Source organism: Urocampus carinirostris, chromosome 15 (assembly GCF_059441175.1).
Source record: "Urocampus carinirostris isolate Australia breed hairy pipefish chromosome 15, RoL_Ucar_1.0, whole genome shotgun sequence".
Classification (NCBI taxonomy): Eukaryota; Metazoa; Chordata; class Actinopteri; order Syngnathiformes; family Syngnathidae; genus Urocampus; species Urocampus carinirostris.
The window spans coordinates 26,930,532-26,947,680 of record NC_142363.1 but is presented as its reverse complement, the minus strand read 5'-3'; the positions used below and the strand labels follow the sequence as shown (position 1 = coordinate 26,947,680).

Genomic DNA, 17,149 nt, shown 5'->3' with positions numbered 1-17,149 from the left:
TTCGGCATGTAACACGGACGAGCCGGGATTCGAACTGGGATCCCTTGATCCCAAGACGAGCACTCTACCTCCTGAGCTACTGCCGCCCCTTAATCTCTTCTACTGCGTTCAGTCAATTGGGTTGTAGGTTAGAATGGTATGTTTCTCATCTTTCATTACACCACAAACTAAAGTAGAATCTATTGACTTTTCAAGTATATTACTTAAAGCGATCATCATCAAGCCCAGTGTTTTTCAACTGGATGGTCACGGAAGCTAAATGGGTCATGGACCCGTTTTAAGCGGGTTGCAGGTCTTTGCCTTGGCAAAATAATTCTAAGGAAAATTAACTGAGGGTCAGTAGATGACGATTACGCCCTACTTCATCTCTTCTTCCTGTTTAGTCAATCAGCACATTTGAGAGGGACCATATTTCATTTTATTGTGGTTTTGTTGGTTATATTTCCCTTATCTACCCATAATTTTGGGTCCCATGAAAGATAGTGATAAGGGTTAGGAAAAGTGGAAAACGGGCACAAAAACCATTGAGTCGAACAAGGAAACTGTTGCACAATATGAGAATAGTGTTTGAATGTCTGCTATTGAAGCGCTGCTGGAAGCTACAGTGACTGGTTTAGAAATGTTGTATGTTTAGTTTTTTACCAATATATTAATCTTTATTACATACATGAACAAATGATCACCAATGTTTAGGTCCACGCTTTATTCATATTTTGTATTTCTTTTAGTATGTTGTATTTTAAAGCAGTTTTAGCGGGGTATTTGATATGCGATGAAGGCTTAGATGCGAGTATTTATGGTACAGTGGAACTTCGGTTCTCGACCATAATCCGTTCCAGAACCCTGTTCGTAAACCGATTTGTTCGATCACCGAAATCATTTTTCCCATTAAAAATAATGTAAATCGTTTTAATCCGTTCCAACACCCTGAATGTTTACCTTGAATGTTTAACGTAAACACAAAGCTAACCCAGGCTAATCGTACGTTCGCGTTATCGTAATCTTCCGTACGAAAGATTACGCTAACATGAATGTGCAAAAATAAAAAAATCAGGTCGTTTACAAGTCATTTAGCACCCGGGTCTCCACAACAAGTGGTGAGCGGTTCAATGGAAAGGGGGCTGCGTTCCAACACCCTGAATGTTGGGCTCCGTTCCAACACCCTGAATGTTTAACGTAAACATGAAGCTAACCCAGGCTAATCGTACGTTGGCGTTATCGTGATCTTCCGTACGAAAGATTACGCTAACATGCACGTGTAAAAATAAAAAAAAAGGATAAAGAAAAGAATTATGCATAGGATTTCTTACCTTTGTGGTGGTCAGCAGAAAGCGCAGGTGGACGGCAAGATCCCTTGCAATATCAGACACTCGCACACCTCCTTCATATTTTGCTATTATTTCTTTCTTAAATGCAATAGTTGTACGCACTACTTTTCTTTTTTTCACCTGTAGCAATTTTCCTGCTTGCATTGACTTTCTTCGGAGGCATATTAGGGGCTAAAACACTTCGTACACCTATATTAAAAGCGAAAGCAAAACCAAGCACGTCCGCACGCAATAACTACACCCGTACGCCGCTCAGCATGGCACCCTAGCGTACGCACTCACGCGTTACCGGTGTTCGAACTCCGATTTTTTTGACCGAACAGCGAAGCAAGAATTTCTCTAAATTTTTGGTCGGACTCCGATTTATTCGAACTGAGAGGCGTTGGAAAACCGAGGTTCTACTGTACTTCAGGTTGTTTTGGGTTTTTTTTTCTGGTCATTTTGTTCTTTGGGAAGCAAAAGGTGAATATATTCTACTTTCTCTGCTTCAAACGGACTTTGGGTTGCAGCTTGTCATTAAGATGGAATGGTGGGTCCTCAGGTCAGACCAGTTGAGAAACACTGTACTAAACTATAAACTTAACACTAGGGATGCTCTATAACTGTTTTTTTTCCAACCGATACCAATAAACAGTTAAATCCTTCTCCTGAAGACCTAAATATCCGGCCGATTTCTGTGTTCCCCAAATCAGACCAGTTGAGAACCAGCGGTATAACACATACATAATAAACTCTCAGTGACTTTTCTTTTCTGTCTGCCAAATTCTGGACCTGGTTTTCCCCATCTTTGGCAGTCTTTCTCTCCACGGCGGTTGCTTCTCCTCACCCACGTCCTCACCTCTTGCTATGCGTCCTGTCCGCTTTGTTTGACTTTAGCATTCCTTTCCTACCCGAGCAGACAAAACAACCATAGACCTCTACGAGTCGGCTCTCACACACATATCCTGTTAATCACTCAGGAAATGGGTGCCCATACAAACGCCTGGCCAGTGGAAACCTGCAGGGAGTTGCAGGCTGCAGAAGTTTCTCCAGTCAAGGAACTTGAACATGATCCGCATTTTGCCGATTCTTTTAGTTCCTCTTTTGTTTTCGGGATTCTCATCTTATCACTTCATTTTAAGGGACAGGGTGTATTATTTGACCACTTGATGTAGCTGTATGCTGTAGTGCAGGGGTGTCAAACTCGTTTTAGCTGGGGGCCACAAATGCTATAAAAAAAAAAAACGGGGGCCGGACTAGTAAGTTTAAGAGAAGGAAAGAGGGAGAAAAAGACAGAGAAAGAGAGGGTGGGAAAGAGGGAGCGATAAACATTATACATTATAGGGAGAACAAGGGGGACAGAGTAACGGTGAGAGAAAAAGAGAGAGCAGAATAGAGATATGAATGGAGAAGAAGGGGGACATTAATATAGAGGGAAAAAGAACGTGAAAAAAAAAAGATAAAAAGAATAAGAGAAGTGAAACGACCGAAAGAAAAAGAGTCAGCAGGAGAAAAAGAAAGAGACAAAGTGAGGTGAGAGAGAGAGAGAGAGAGAGAGAGAGAGAGAGAGAGAGAGAGAGAGAGAGAGAGAGAGAGAGAGAGAGAGAGAGAGAGAGAGAGAGAGAGAGAGAGAGAGAGAGAGAGAGAGAGAGAGAGAGAGAGAGAGAGAGAGAGAGAGAGAGAGAGAGAGAGAGAGAGAGAGAGAGAGAGAGAACAGGAGAAAGAAAAAGAGGGAGAAATAAATAAAGTGAAATGGAGAAAACTACCACAATTGTTTTGCAAGTGTTAACTGGCTTTGGTGACATCCGGTGGAAATATTTAAAACTACAGCTCATTTTCCTCTTGCGCTTCTCTCACTGTTGTCTTGCGGGCCGGATTTAAACCGTTGGTGGGCCTGATCTGGCCTGCGGGCCGCCTGTTTGACACCTGTGCTGTAGTGCAACCGAAAACGACTGTTACAAAGCACAAGGCAGAATACAAACTACGAAGACTCAAAAGTTGTCATTTTTAAGTCCAGCTTTTTTAAGGATTTTTGTTACCCGTAGCAGCAAGATGTCGGATAATTATGTATGCTCCCTTTTTGGTGAGGGTCATGTATATAAATGCAAATGTCTAAGAAAATTGCTATTGATATGATAGTTCATTTATTTTTGCTTGTTGTATGAATCAATATTGTTTTTTTTTGTTTTTTTTAAATGAATGACGTTATTTCTACTTGCTGCACGGCACCTGAGTGGCAAGCGCTTCCGCCGCACAGTTCTGAGTTCATGGGTTCAAACCCTTCCTATGCATAATTTGTGTGTTCTCCTTGCAACATCTGTTAGACGAGAGAGTATACCCACTTACAAGTTATAAGAAATTGACCGGGTCTTTGCAGCTTCAGTTCGGTGATAGGTTAAACCCACTTACAAGTTGCAAGAAATTATAGTGATAAAAATCCACTGTGATCCTCATCTTGGCACAGTATTTCACACAAATATTTCACTTCAAATTCAATGGGTCCTTGCAGCATCAGTTCGACGAGAGGCGTACCCAATTACAAGTTACACGAATTGACCGGGTCTTTGCAGCTTCAATTCGATTATATATTAAACCCACTTACAAGTGGCAAGAAATTCTCTGGATAAACATCCACTGTGATGCTCATCTTGGCACATTATTTCACACAAGCATTCCACTATAAATTGACTGGGTCCTTGCAGCTTCAGTTCGATGTTAGGTTAAACCTACTTACAAGTTGCAAGAAATTATTGTGATAAAAATCAACTGTGATGCTCCTCTTTGCACATCATTTCACGCAAATATTTCACTTCAAATTCACTGGGTCCTTGCAGCTTCAGTTCGATGATAGGTTAAACCCACTTACAAGTGGCAAGAAATTATAGTGATAAAAATCCACTGTAATTCCCATCTTGGCACATCATTTCACGCAAATATTTCACTTCAAATTCACTGGGTCCTTGCAGCTTCAGTTCGATGTTTGGTTAAAACTACTTACAAGTTGCAAGAAAATATAGTGTTAAACATCCACTGTGATGCCCATCTTGGCACATCATTTTACGCAAATATTTTGCTTCAAATTGACTGGGTCCTTGCAGCTTCAGTTCGATGATAGGTTAAACCTACTTACAAGTTACAAGAAATTATAGTGATAAAAATCCACTGTGATGCCCATCTTGGCACATTATTTCACGCAAATATTTCACTTCAAATTCACTGGGTCCTTGCAGCTTCAGTTCGATGATAGGTTAAACCCACTTACAAGTGGCAAGAAATTATAGTGTTAAACATCCACTGTGATGCCCATCTTGGCACATCATTTCACGCAAATATTTCACTTCAAATTCACTGGGTCCTTGCAGCTTCAGTTCGATGTTTGGTTAAAACTACTTACAAGTTGCAAGAAAATATAGTGTTAAACATCCACTGTGATGCTTATCTTGGCACATAATTTCACGCAAATATTTTGCTTCAAATTGACTTGGTCCTTGCAGCTTCAGTTCGATGATCTAACGAGCAAGTCACAAGGACCCGACAAACACCAGTGAAAACCCGTAGCCAGCCCCTTCATTTTTTTTTCTTTCTTCCCTCTCATTCTTCTTCTTACTCTCTACCAACAAAACAAACCATAAAACCGGGGATGAATTAGCAAACAAAACAAGAGTTGTATAATAGCATGGACATTCAAGTCTTTGAAGTTACCGTATTTTCCACACTATAAGGCGCACTGGGTTACAGGGCGCACCCCGAAAAAATAGTTTTTGGTCCTATATTTGACATACATAAGGCGCACCGGATTATAAGGCGCTACAATGGGAACGTCGACAAAACAGTCGGATAGTTCAGTCAAACTTATTACCCCCAAAGCTTGCAAAGAAGCATATACGTGTCGTAAACACGTGCGGATGCGGTGTCCGTACGATGTCACTCAAATGCATCGTTCCAAATATCATTCGGAAGGTTAACATCTTGGGATTCAAGGAATGCCAACCATTCCTTAGTTTCTATCTTCTTTTTTGCTCGCAACTTTACTGTGCATATGACAATAAACACTTGGAATTGAGTTTAATTTCAAAATAGACACTCCATTCCATCCATTATCTGCACCGCTTATCACAGAAACTTCGAGTTCAGTCTGAAACAAGATACTGGGAAAATATATAGCCGGAGTAGCTCACCGAAGTCGTTGTGTTCAATATTAATGTGCAACCATGGTCCTCTTATATCCGTGAGTGTAGTAAATCCAGGAGAGTAAAATATTTACAAATACAGTACAGAATAGTGAAATACTGTTATCTCTATGGCGTAGTTCTACCCAACATGCTATTCACAGTCATCTTTTTCGGCCAATTGCAGGCTTTGTTTTGTTCCTTTAGCCTATGCGAGCCAGTAAATGATAAAAAGGATCCGCCTCCTTTACCTCCGAATAACTTTAGCCAATAGTGATCGATTCAACTGATGATTGACACATCTTTTTCGGCCAATTGCAGGCTTTGTTTTGCCCCTTAGCCTATGCGAGCCTGTAAATGATAAAAAGGATCCTCCCCCTTTACCTCCGAATAACTTTAGCCAATAGTGATTGATTCAAATGATGATTGACACATTGGTTAGCCAATGAAACGCCAGTAAATAAATCCCAGCATACACCGCGGACTACTTGGCGTTCGGGGGAAAATCTAGTCGGCGGCTGCTTGGATTAGTTGCAAGACTTTGCGACTTAATATTGATCCATATATAAGGCGCACTATATTATAAGGCGCATGGTCAGCTTTTGAAAAAAATAAAGGCTTTTAGGTGCGCCTTATAGTGCGGAAAATACGGTACTCTCAGATCATTGTAATGTTTTGATACATTTGTCAGAGTATTACTCAGGACTCAACCACAATAACATTATTTCGGGCAGATGCAAATGATTTTTTGCGCATTGGAAATGAAAAACAGTCAAAAGCGGTTAGCTGTGTTTATTCTGCTGAGCCTTTCCCACAGTTAATCGTATATATTTAACAGTTATACCTTTGATTTTACGTAGAACGATTAATAATCAATATATTTGGCAATTTCAGTACATTGTTATTATACCGCAGATGGGAAAACTTTGGTTGCATTAAAGCGTTCTACCAGACTTTTTATAAACACGCTTTTGGCGCCCATGGTTTTTTTCGAGGCAAATTTATGAATCTACTACTGCGTTTCTATCACCCAGTGCGGAAAATCGGATTTTGCGGCAGAGTTTCTCAACAATCCGATGACATTTTGCATCCCGTTTTCCACGCAGGCCGGAAATTTGTGTGACGGCAAGACCGAGGCGGCGGTTTTGGGTACCGAAAACTGTACTTTGCAGAGCGTAACCCCCCCAGTTGGCTCTAATAGTTTCTGTCACTGCTTGATTCATGTTAGGCGTCTTTTGGAGAGAAATACGAGCGAGCCTGCCAATTAGGGAAGGAAAATACACAAGTCTAGGAAGGTAGCTTTTTTTTGTTGTTGAGTAAACCTAGTGCTTGAAATCCTTGAAAAGTGCTTGAATTTTGGGTGAAGAGCTTGTAAATGCTTGTTTTAAAACAAGTCCGCTTAAAATTGACACTAATCTCTGGTGGTATCACTTTGCCATTGCATTTCTTTGCTTGTAATTAACGGCGGCTGTTATTAGTTTGTATGCCTTTGTCCTATGAAGCGTCATCGCCCCCCTAAGGGTTGCACCATAATGGGACAAATGCATGTTACACCCAAGCAGGCCACTATATACTATAACGACGCTCCCCTACTTATGAAGAAGATTGTTCGTAAGTTGAATTTGTTCTTAAGTTGCTTTAGTGCTATATTTTGTATGTTTAAGGTTTATATAAGAATGTTTAAGACTTGCATAAGTAACCTTTCATAAAATAATAGTCTTTATTAAGATGAATAAAGTTGAGTTCAACTTACTTTTGGAAGATGCGCTTCAAGAGTTAGGCGCCTTCCTCCTCCGTGGTTAAAAAGTGGCCGAAAAAGGCGTTCCGACCATTTTCTCAACCGCATCAAGCTTCCTTATTCCACTTTCATTTCTAAAGAAATGGCTCGCCTCTTCTCTACACTTTACACCAACCATATTAAATGGATGCACGAGATATTAAATAATAAAAATGTCAAAGTTCTTAGCACGCTGGAGATACAGTATAGAATGTTTACCCACGAACTAGGAAGAGGAAGCGGATTTCTTCTTCGGGGTGGATGCTGGGTGAGCTCTCACAGCGCCACACGCCGGTAGTGGCGGAAAGAAATACTACAGTACTGTCCTGTACTCGGATAAAGGTGCACAAAATACAAAATCTAACGTACAGCAATGTCCGGATTTTTTTCGACATCCCGAAAATAATGTTCGTATGTACAGTTGTTTGTAACTCGAATGTTCATAAGTAGGGGAGTGTTTGTATAATGTGTATTAGTGCAAGGATTTCGTATGAATTATGAACCTTTTTTATGCGCCATGCAAAAAAATGAAGGTAGCCTTTCCCAGTGGTAAATTGTTATAAGTACTAAAAATGTTAGCGACATATTACTGTCATTTTACCCAACACCTATATGGGTATAGATTTTTTCTCCAAAATATTTACACACGCAAGATTAAAAACCGCACATGTAAATCGCGGATATATTTGTTGCTCTGCAAAAATACATGATTCAAACCAGATTTCTACTTTAAATGGTAGAGAAACTGGCGATAATGGCTTTGGAAGTCCTTAAAAAGTGATTGAATTTGGCCATGAATAAGATGTACGAACCCTGGGTAAATCAAGAATGACAAATATAATAATTACATACCATATGTAATGCTTTTATTTTGTGGCTCTTGTTGTGAACTAAACCCGTAATTATTATATTAACACTTGGGCTCTACATGAAGATTTTCTTTTTTTTCTGTGCGGCTTACCATGAACCATTTTGTGGTGATAATACCAGGGACCACTGCTGACCTAAGAAAATTAAAAAAAAAAAAACATTGTGGTCAAGTTTAAATACTTAATCAAATGGGAACAAAAAACAGGAAGTGGGTCCGAAAACGAAAACCCAAAAAGTACAAAGTAAGGGAAAACATGCTGTTATCCGCATGACGACTGAATATCATCGTGGGATCGCTCGAAAAAAAAATTGCAGTAGACCCCCGGGATGAGCAGTGAATCCGTTCAGAGGTGGGGATTGTAAACTGAGATTGCCTTATGGTGGGGTATAGAAACTTATGGTAATGAGTTTGAACCACTGGTACCACAGATAAACACATTAAAATAACAGAATAGTATATAGTAAGTAACAATTTATATGTAAAATATGTGTATCTGATTAAATAGCATCATAAATAAATGTAAGGTAAAGAAAGAACATGGTTTTATATAGCTTTTGTTCTGACATGCTGGTACGGTGGAGATAGTGGGTGGATGCCAAGGGGCGGATTAAAATTTATACTGAATTTAAAAATTCCACTTGAATAATTTGTTGCTTTAATCCCAGCATTCCTCCCACCCCTCATTCCTAATAAATGTTCAGATCGTCGATTGGTCACAGCAATATTCCTTAGCGAGGGTGACAATGAGTGTGCCTTTTTTTCAGGTTTTTCAATCGATACAAGGTTCCTTCCGATGATGTACTGTTTTTGCTTCTCTCGTTAGCATCACTGCAAGTCTTGGCACCTATAGCTAAACAAATTCAAGTTCGTTACACGAGATTCTGAACCGAGCAAAGAGAGAAAAAGGGAGCCTTGTTGTAAAGAGTTTAGCCAATAGCATATCAGCTTCTTCCTATTGATGTATGTAACACAGACCAATAGCAGAAATGCATCCCAGAGACATGTCTCTCATTCATGTACAAATACTTCAAAGTTTGAATTTCTTAATTTTGTTGAGCGCACAGAAAAAAAAAAATGTTGAAAATGCCGGAACTAGGGGATGAAAAGATATCTGCATCGTAATGTGAAGCTAGGGATGCTGTAACCTGGGGGTCTACTGTATTTAAATTATTTTGGGGGGGGATAAATTAACAGCCATTTTGACTTGTTGATCACTTTGTCGTATAGTAGGGAAAATGCTGTAACGAGGGGTCGTCAAAACATTGTATTCCACATCATAACGTTAAAATATTGTAAGCGAGGGACACCCTAACCGGGGGTCTATTGTGTATATGTAACCGCGGTGTACGTGTCCCACCAAAGATCCACATTCACGCTGGACTGGATGATGAGGTTTTTATTATTACAGTTTCTGCAGATGGATGAGTCACAACATTAGCTTTTCTGTTGGCTTTGATCTCTTTGATCTCATTGCAGTTCTCTCTGGTAAGACTGCCAACAAAGCATATCAAAGAGCTTTCTTTTCACTTTACAGAATACATTTTAGAATATCACAATACATTTTTACATCTTTACATTTTAACAAGATACTTTTAACAAGAGATCGTATAGTGGATTTTTAACGTTTACAATGGATTCAACATATTTTTCTTTCGTCTGAATTTTAACCAAGAGCATCCCTTTTTAATGTATATGAAAAAATAGAAATAAAAACAATAATGAGTATAAAAACGGGTACAAGTTACCTGCAAATGGATGAGTCACAACATTAGCTTTTCTGTTGGCTTTGATCTCTTTGATCTCTACAAGGGGAATTACAGTTTAGTAAAACAGAAACAAAACGAAAATAAACCTAAACAGCTTGACAATATCAATCACATTACTGTGCATGTTGAGAGATTTGTCAGCTGGGGTTATAATGTTTAAAATTAACTTATTTTGTGGAGCACCAAAAGATGTGTCTTACCGTTGCAGTTCTCTCTGGTAAGACTGCCAACAAACCCCGCCTCCCGGTCACATGTCAGAAGCCAAAACCAAACCCCACCCCATACCAGCAGATAGCACTGTCGGACTCATCATTGCAGGACATTTACCAAAAACTATACACATATTTTAGCAGGAATTTCAATAAAACAAAAGTTATTATTACACCCGTTACATATATACAATAAATGTTGGTAATAAATTTTGACACTTTGACTATATGATTACCTTGTTGTATGGTGGGGAAAATACCTTAACTAGTGGCTGTAAAAACATTATATTCCATATTGTAACATGAAACATTGTAAGCTAGGGTCGCCATAACCCGGGGTCGATTGTATATACAGTAAATGTTGGTAATAAATGAGCAGGCACTTTAACCCTATGATTACCTTGTTGTATGGTGGGGGAAAATGCCTTAACTAGGGGCTTAGTAAACAACATTGTATTCCATATTGTAACATGAAACACTGTAAGCTAGGGACGCCATAACCCGGGGTCGATTGTATATACAAAACTTTGGTGATAAATAGCAGCCACTTTAAATCTATGATCACTTTGTTGCATAGTGGGGAAAATGCCTTAACTAGGGGCTGTAAAAAACATTGCATTCCTTATCGTAACGTAAAACATTGTAAGCTAGGGACGCCGTAACCCGGGGTTTATTGTATATACAGTAAATGTTGGTAATAAATTAGCAGCCACGTTAACCCTATGATTACATTGTTGTATGGTGGGGGAAAATGCCTTAACTAGGGGCTGTAAAAAACATTGCATTCCATATAGTAAGGCGAAAACATAGTAAGGAACTCTGCGGTCTCTTGTATAATGAAATGCACTGACAACTCATATCCTGACTTGACAAATTCTGAAAGCAACTGTAAAATTCCGCAGACATTTTTTGTTCCTTTTCCAGCTCAGAATTCCGTCGACGCTATAATTTGAAGTTCCTGCGTCCGCCTGGCCCTTTCTCTCCGCACGCCTCCTTTTAATGGAGTCCAGACTGCCCGTCTTAAGTCCGGATTCTCTGCGCTTAAGCAAACATACGGAATGCTACTGTAGTGGAATGCTTCTCTGTGTGTTGGGAAGCGCTCGGGAGCTTCTTAGGTCCTTGTTGATGATGATGATTATGATAACAGGCTTTTCGTGTGTGCGCGCCTCAGCCCGGTACTGAATAGGGGCCTTGTGTTTTGCAGGGGCCAAACTTGGCTTGTCTGCTCATGCGTGAGTACACGGCAAAGCGCGCAAAACATGTATCCGCTCTCGGGATGTTGGCTCCACTTGCTCACAGCTAACCTTGTTGGAGTCTGAAAAACTCCACTAGTTTTATAGGTTGGTTTGCTGAACCTTACTTTCATATTGTAAGGAATTAAATATTATAATTCACCATTTACCAAACTCGGGCACAGGGTTGGGTAGGGTTACTTTAACTGGATTACTTTCAATTACTTTTGGATGACTCCAATACCAAATATGCTAATAAAAGACAAAAGAAAGTAAATATGAATAAAATGATGACTCGCAACACGTGGTAAGCTTTCTCTCCTGGCTTTGATTTCTTTGATCTCCGGCAAAACGAACATAAAATGCGACAGAAACAAAATGAAAATCAATCCAAACAGCTTGCCAACATCATTTTTGCCGTTCCATGTATTCCGTTACTCCCCAGGCCTGCACAAAATGTAGTCATTTTATTCATATTTAGTTTATTTTGTCTTTTATTGGCATATTTGGTATTTGAGTAATCTAAAAGTAATTGAAAGTAATCAAGTCAAAGTAACCCTACCTAACCCTGCTCGGGCAGCATGGCGGCGCAGTGGTTAGCGCGTGGTTAGCGTGGTGGTTAGCGCGTGTGGGTTCAAATCCAGCTACAGGACTTCCTGTGCGGAGTTTGTATGTTCTCCCCGTGCTTGCGTGGGTTTCCTCTGGGCACTCCGGTTTCCTCCCACATTCCAAAGACATGCATTTCAGGTGAATTGGCCGGTCCAAATTGTCCCTAGGTGTGAATGAGCGAGCGAGTTGTCCGTCCCTGTGTGCACTGCGATTGGCTGGCAACCAGTTCAGGGTGTCCCCTGCCCACTGCCCGATGGTTGCTGGGATGGGGGGGATGACATCAGTGAGTGCTTCGTGGATTATTATAGGGTTCCAGAAGCGACTCGGGAAAGAGCGGTCTGGCCTACTACTAATGGCTAGGCTAACAACTGTCCCAAGCCACTGCTGACAACCATGTATCTTGCCAACCTCAGGTCCATTAGCTATGAAACGGATGACCTGGACCAACTTGTGGGAAATCGCTACATTCGGTCCGGTTTTATTCTAATCTTCGCAGGGATCTCTCTCTATTTGAGGGCAACCGATGCTAATGGCAGCTAGCCAGTCGCTCTTTAAACCGCTGTCTTATACTGAAAGAATCCCTCCAATTTGGATTTACTCTTCTATAATGACTTCTTTCAACAAGAACTAAGCACAACTTGTTTATGAGCTTGGTAAATTTCACCGATGTGGACCACGCTTTGCTTGTCATCAAACAATTAGCACTTGTTTAAAACTTCATCTAAACTGTGTGTATATTAGCTAACTACCGTCATGATCATTCTGTCATCTCTCCAATCTTGTCGGTGCCCTGTCCGTTTATCAGTTTCTTTCATCTGCTCGTTCTTAATGAAGGGCTTGAACGTCAACTTTAAATAAATAGAAAATAAAAAGAGAAACGTTGATGGTACTTTCCGTTGCACGTGCGGTAGATTGACTGTAGTCCAAGTTGAGATTTGCCAGAAGCTAGATTAAAGGAAAAGGTAGCATTTTGACTGACTGGTAATGACACTTTTGCTAACCACTTTGTTTGCTTTTTTTCTCCCTCCAATCACAGAATGGAGACTTTGGGAAGAGGAGCTAAATGTGTCGAAAATGACGGATGTGTCTGAAATGTAAGTTTATTCTTGTTCCAGTCATCTGTTGTTTATTAGAAATGTTTTACTCTTTCGAGTTACAGTGGAACCTCGGTTCTCGACCATAATCCGTTCCAGAACCCTGTTCGAAAACTGATTTGTTCAATCACCAAAATCGTTTTTCCCATTAAAAGTAATGTAAAATCGTTTTAATCCGTTCCAACACCCTGAATGTTTACCATGAACGTAAACATGGAGCTAACCCAGGCTAATCGTACGTTCGCGTTAGCGTAATCTTCCGTACGAAAGATAATGCTAACATGAACGTGTAAAAATAAAAAAAGGATTATGAATAGAATTTCTTACCTTTGTGGTGGACGGTGGGGAAAGAAAAATCATCAAAAGTTTTTCAACCTCTTCCAAAACTTGCGGCAGTTGCTTGCTAATAGCGCTAACTTCCTTAGCCGCATCACTCAATTTCACAGCCTCCTTATTCTTTACTATCGTACTGATAGTAGATTTAGCCATGCTGTATTCACTAGCAAGATCGGAAATTCGTACACCTCTTTCATATTTAGCTATTATGTCTTTCTTAAAGGCAATAGTTGGACGAACAACTTGTCTTTTTTCACCTGTCCTGCTTGCACCGACCTTCTTCGGAGGCATAATTAGGGGCTAAAACACCCGTATGCCGCTCAGCATCGCACCCTAGCGTACCGGCGTTCGAACTCCGATTTTTTGACCGAACAGCGAAGCAAGAATTTCTCGAAATTTTGGGTCAGACACCGATTTGATCGAACTGAGAGGCGTTCGAAAACCGAGGTTCCACTGTATATGGATACTGCAGTCCTTTTTGTTGCATGTGGAAATGTGGCCTCGTTTTTATCTTTTTTTTTTTTTATTTGCAAGATTTGCTTAAAGCATAGGTTTATTTTATACAGCAACCCTTGGTTGGTGTAAAAATTGGATAAGATTTAATTTAATGGTCACTTTAAGTAAATTTACTGTACCGGGGGAAAACAACAGGCATTAGAATAGGATCGTCTTTATTGTCATCTATATCAACGTTGTGAAACATTGTATGCAAGGAGATTGAACATGGCCCACCAGGGTAAAACGTGTACTAAATACTTTATTGAAGAAAAAAGAGAAAATACTATCAGGATAAATAGGCAAAAAATATATAATTATAAGTAGTGCTTAGAAAAACTGGCCTGAGTTTGAAAGAAGAGAAAATTGTAATAATAGTGCAATGAAAATAAGTGTAATAACATTTAGCAGCAGTAATGAAAACAAACAAACACTATAATTAACATGTGCTGGCCTGGAGAGGGATGAGCACCACCAGGCTGTTCTTGCCCAAGACACACCACAGGACATGTTGCCCCTATGATCCACCACCTGACGTTACCAAGGGGTTTGCTCCTTCACATGAAACAAATAATACTGGTCTCTGTGGTAAACAGTAGCAGGAGAAGGCTTCTGACTCAGATACAGCACCTTCATCATTTGGTCGCCGTTGTTTTAAGGTGTAAAGCCTCATCCTGCTCTTCAGTGAAGAGCCAGACCCAGTGAATCTGCATTATTAGAATTTGATGCTCTAAAATACTTTAAAGCTTAGTAGAATACAGAATAGGGTTGGAAAATGTACACAATGCTGATCTAGGGGTGATCCCAAGAGCCAAGGAGAACTCCGCAGGTTTGAGAGCGTAGTAGTATCCTGTAGTCTGTGAAGCCCTTTGAGACTCCTTGTGATTAAGGGCTATACAAATAAACATGACTTGACTTGACTTGACTCAAGGGGGCGGGAACCTACGGCTCGTGAGCCAGATATGGCTCTTTTTATGATTACATATGGCTCTGAGATAAAATACTATTCGTGCAAATTTCTTCTGTGGCATTCCAGATCTGCTAAACTCACAATCGAGTTTGGTGCTTGCACAGATGAAGCAGAGCTGATAACATATTGTTTAATTCAGTATACTAAGGGAAGAGTTTCAACTACAGTTTAGAGTCAAGGTGTCACCAACAGACCCTGTTATGGCTGTAAATCGCTAAAGAATCTTTTATGATAAAACCCCCAGAAGTGTAAACACCCCAAAACCCCAGCCAAGCAAACACAACACACTTCCCTCTTTCTCACAGTGAGCTGAAGAAAAATACATCCATGTTCTTTTCGTTTGCAGTTTTCTTGCAACATTTTTACTAAAGAACTCTGCTTGCACCTTGTTTAAAAGCCATTTCCTACGCAAATTAATGAAGTCAAAATGAGCCTCAAGTAACTGTGGGGGAGAGACACGTTTAAAGTGGTGTATTTGTTGGTATGGGACACATTCTCTGGCATTCTTCTTATTTCATAAGTTTTTCTTAAATCATCTAATGTCTCACAAAGAAATAAAATGCGCTGAAGATTTTTTTAATGGAAGTCAGGTTTGGCGGTTTTAATGAATTTTGTCTTAAAATATACGGTATGGCGCTATTAAGGCCACATCTCATTTTATTGTGACCAAGATCACAATAAAACGAGATGTTGGTCCCTCTCAAATGCACTGATGACATTGAAAAAAAAAACAGTGTGTAATATTTGACCACTAGTTGGCACTGTTGTCTAATGCGAATGAAAACCAGTGCCACAGCGAGCAAAAACATGACTTGACTCAATCATTGGGCGAGAAACTATTTTGTTTTGAAAATCTGAGTACCACATCGCACAATACACATTGCATTACTTGTGGCTTTCATATCTTTGTTGACGACCTACCTGCTTTTGTGAAATATTGTAGGCTCTTTGTTTCGTATATTTAATAATAAACACTGTCCCTTTAAGGCATTGGTGAAAAAAATCAGGAAGTAGTTACCACGATAATGTCAGCAATAACATTTACCAGGCTTGAACAAAAACAAAGCACGGAGTTATATTTTTTTGTGTAACTTGCCCAAATCAAGTGTATCCAAATTCCACATAGTTGCTCCGACCTCCCCCTTTCTCCTTCCCCTTCCTCTTTCTCCTTACTTCTTCTGCACATCCTCTTAACATTTCGAGGGAGCGTGTTTCCTGTCGGGCACAAACGCCGGCGCCAAACTTCCTTCCCCTAGAGTTGCAAAGGAGTGGCACAGGCTCTACTGTACTTTTCCACTAGGGGTGATACTTTTTGTCTGAATTTTGGTATTGATCCGAGTAAAGACAAGGTAGTATCGATCAATATCGATCCACTAGACACATATTGCTTTGAAATGTCATGATCGTTGAATAATTAAACCCCTCCCCCTATGAGTTGGTTTACAATTATGTTTGCACGCACTAAAATGTTTCAATTTTTATCAAATAACTACTCTGCAAACTATCACAGTTCAGGAAATAAATAGAAGTATTTATATTACAACTGTTTCTGAACAAAAACGAAGAGCCAAACCAAAAAAGCAGCAATGTAATGATAATACAATTACTGCACAATATTTTAAAAATAAAGTCAGTAATGCAAATAATGTATTAATTGTCTCTCATTGGACACTTACACAAAAACCATACAACATATTTCAGCAGGAATTTCAATAAAACAAAAGTTATTATTACACCCGTTACACATATATAATAGCGTGCAGTATTCATGATAATAACACACACACAAGCACATTAGTCGTAAATAGAGCATGCTATGTATCGGCCGTGTTAGCTGTCAACATGCAAATACAATTGTTTTTGTGGGACTGGATAATTACAGTGTTTACGTTTCAAGCGGTTGTTTGAATCAGTCACTCACAAAGTAGGGAGTTCCTTCGATGATACGGTTCAACGACGCAATTTTTGTTTCCCGGTCAACGGAGAATAAAAATGAGTGGGTGGCACCTTTTTGGATTCCACTGCAGGGTGGAACTATTTCTATAAGGAATCCTATTTCATGTAGATGGATTGGAATTTTGTACAGTAGATCCCGGGATATGACATGATAATTCTAAGGTGGGGATCATATGGTGAAATTGACATATGGACAATGATCCCTGTAATTTTCCTTACGGGTCTGAGCGTTCACACAAAGTCGGTGAGCAACGCTTGAAACAACAGTGAGCAACCAAAATCCCAAGTGTGGCAAGATAATTCATTATCAAACATGTCCAAAACTTGACATCAAGTTACATTTTGAGTTTCCGGCAAT

General features: G+C 39.8%; 1 protein-coding gene across 2 annotated transcripts in view; it reads left to right on the top strand.

Annotated features, from left to right (window-relative positions):
• Positions 1 to 17,149, top strand: part of luzp1 (leucine zipper protein 1) — a 109,029-nt gene that overhangs the window by 38,228 nt on the left and 53,652 nt on the right. For both annotated transcript variants that reach the window (XM_088354446.1, XM_088354445.1), the window contains exon 2: positions 12,977 to 13,034. The gene's annotated coding sequence lies outside the window, so the exon portion shown is untranslated. The remainder of the gene's footprint in view (positions 1 to 12,976; positions 13,035 to 17,149) is intronic.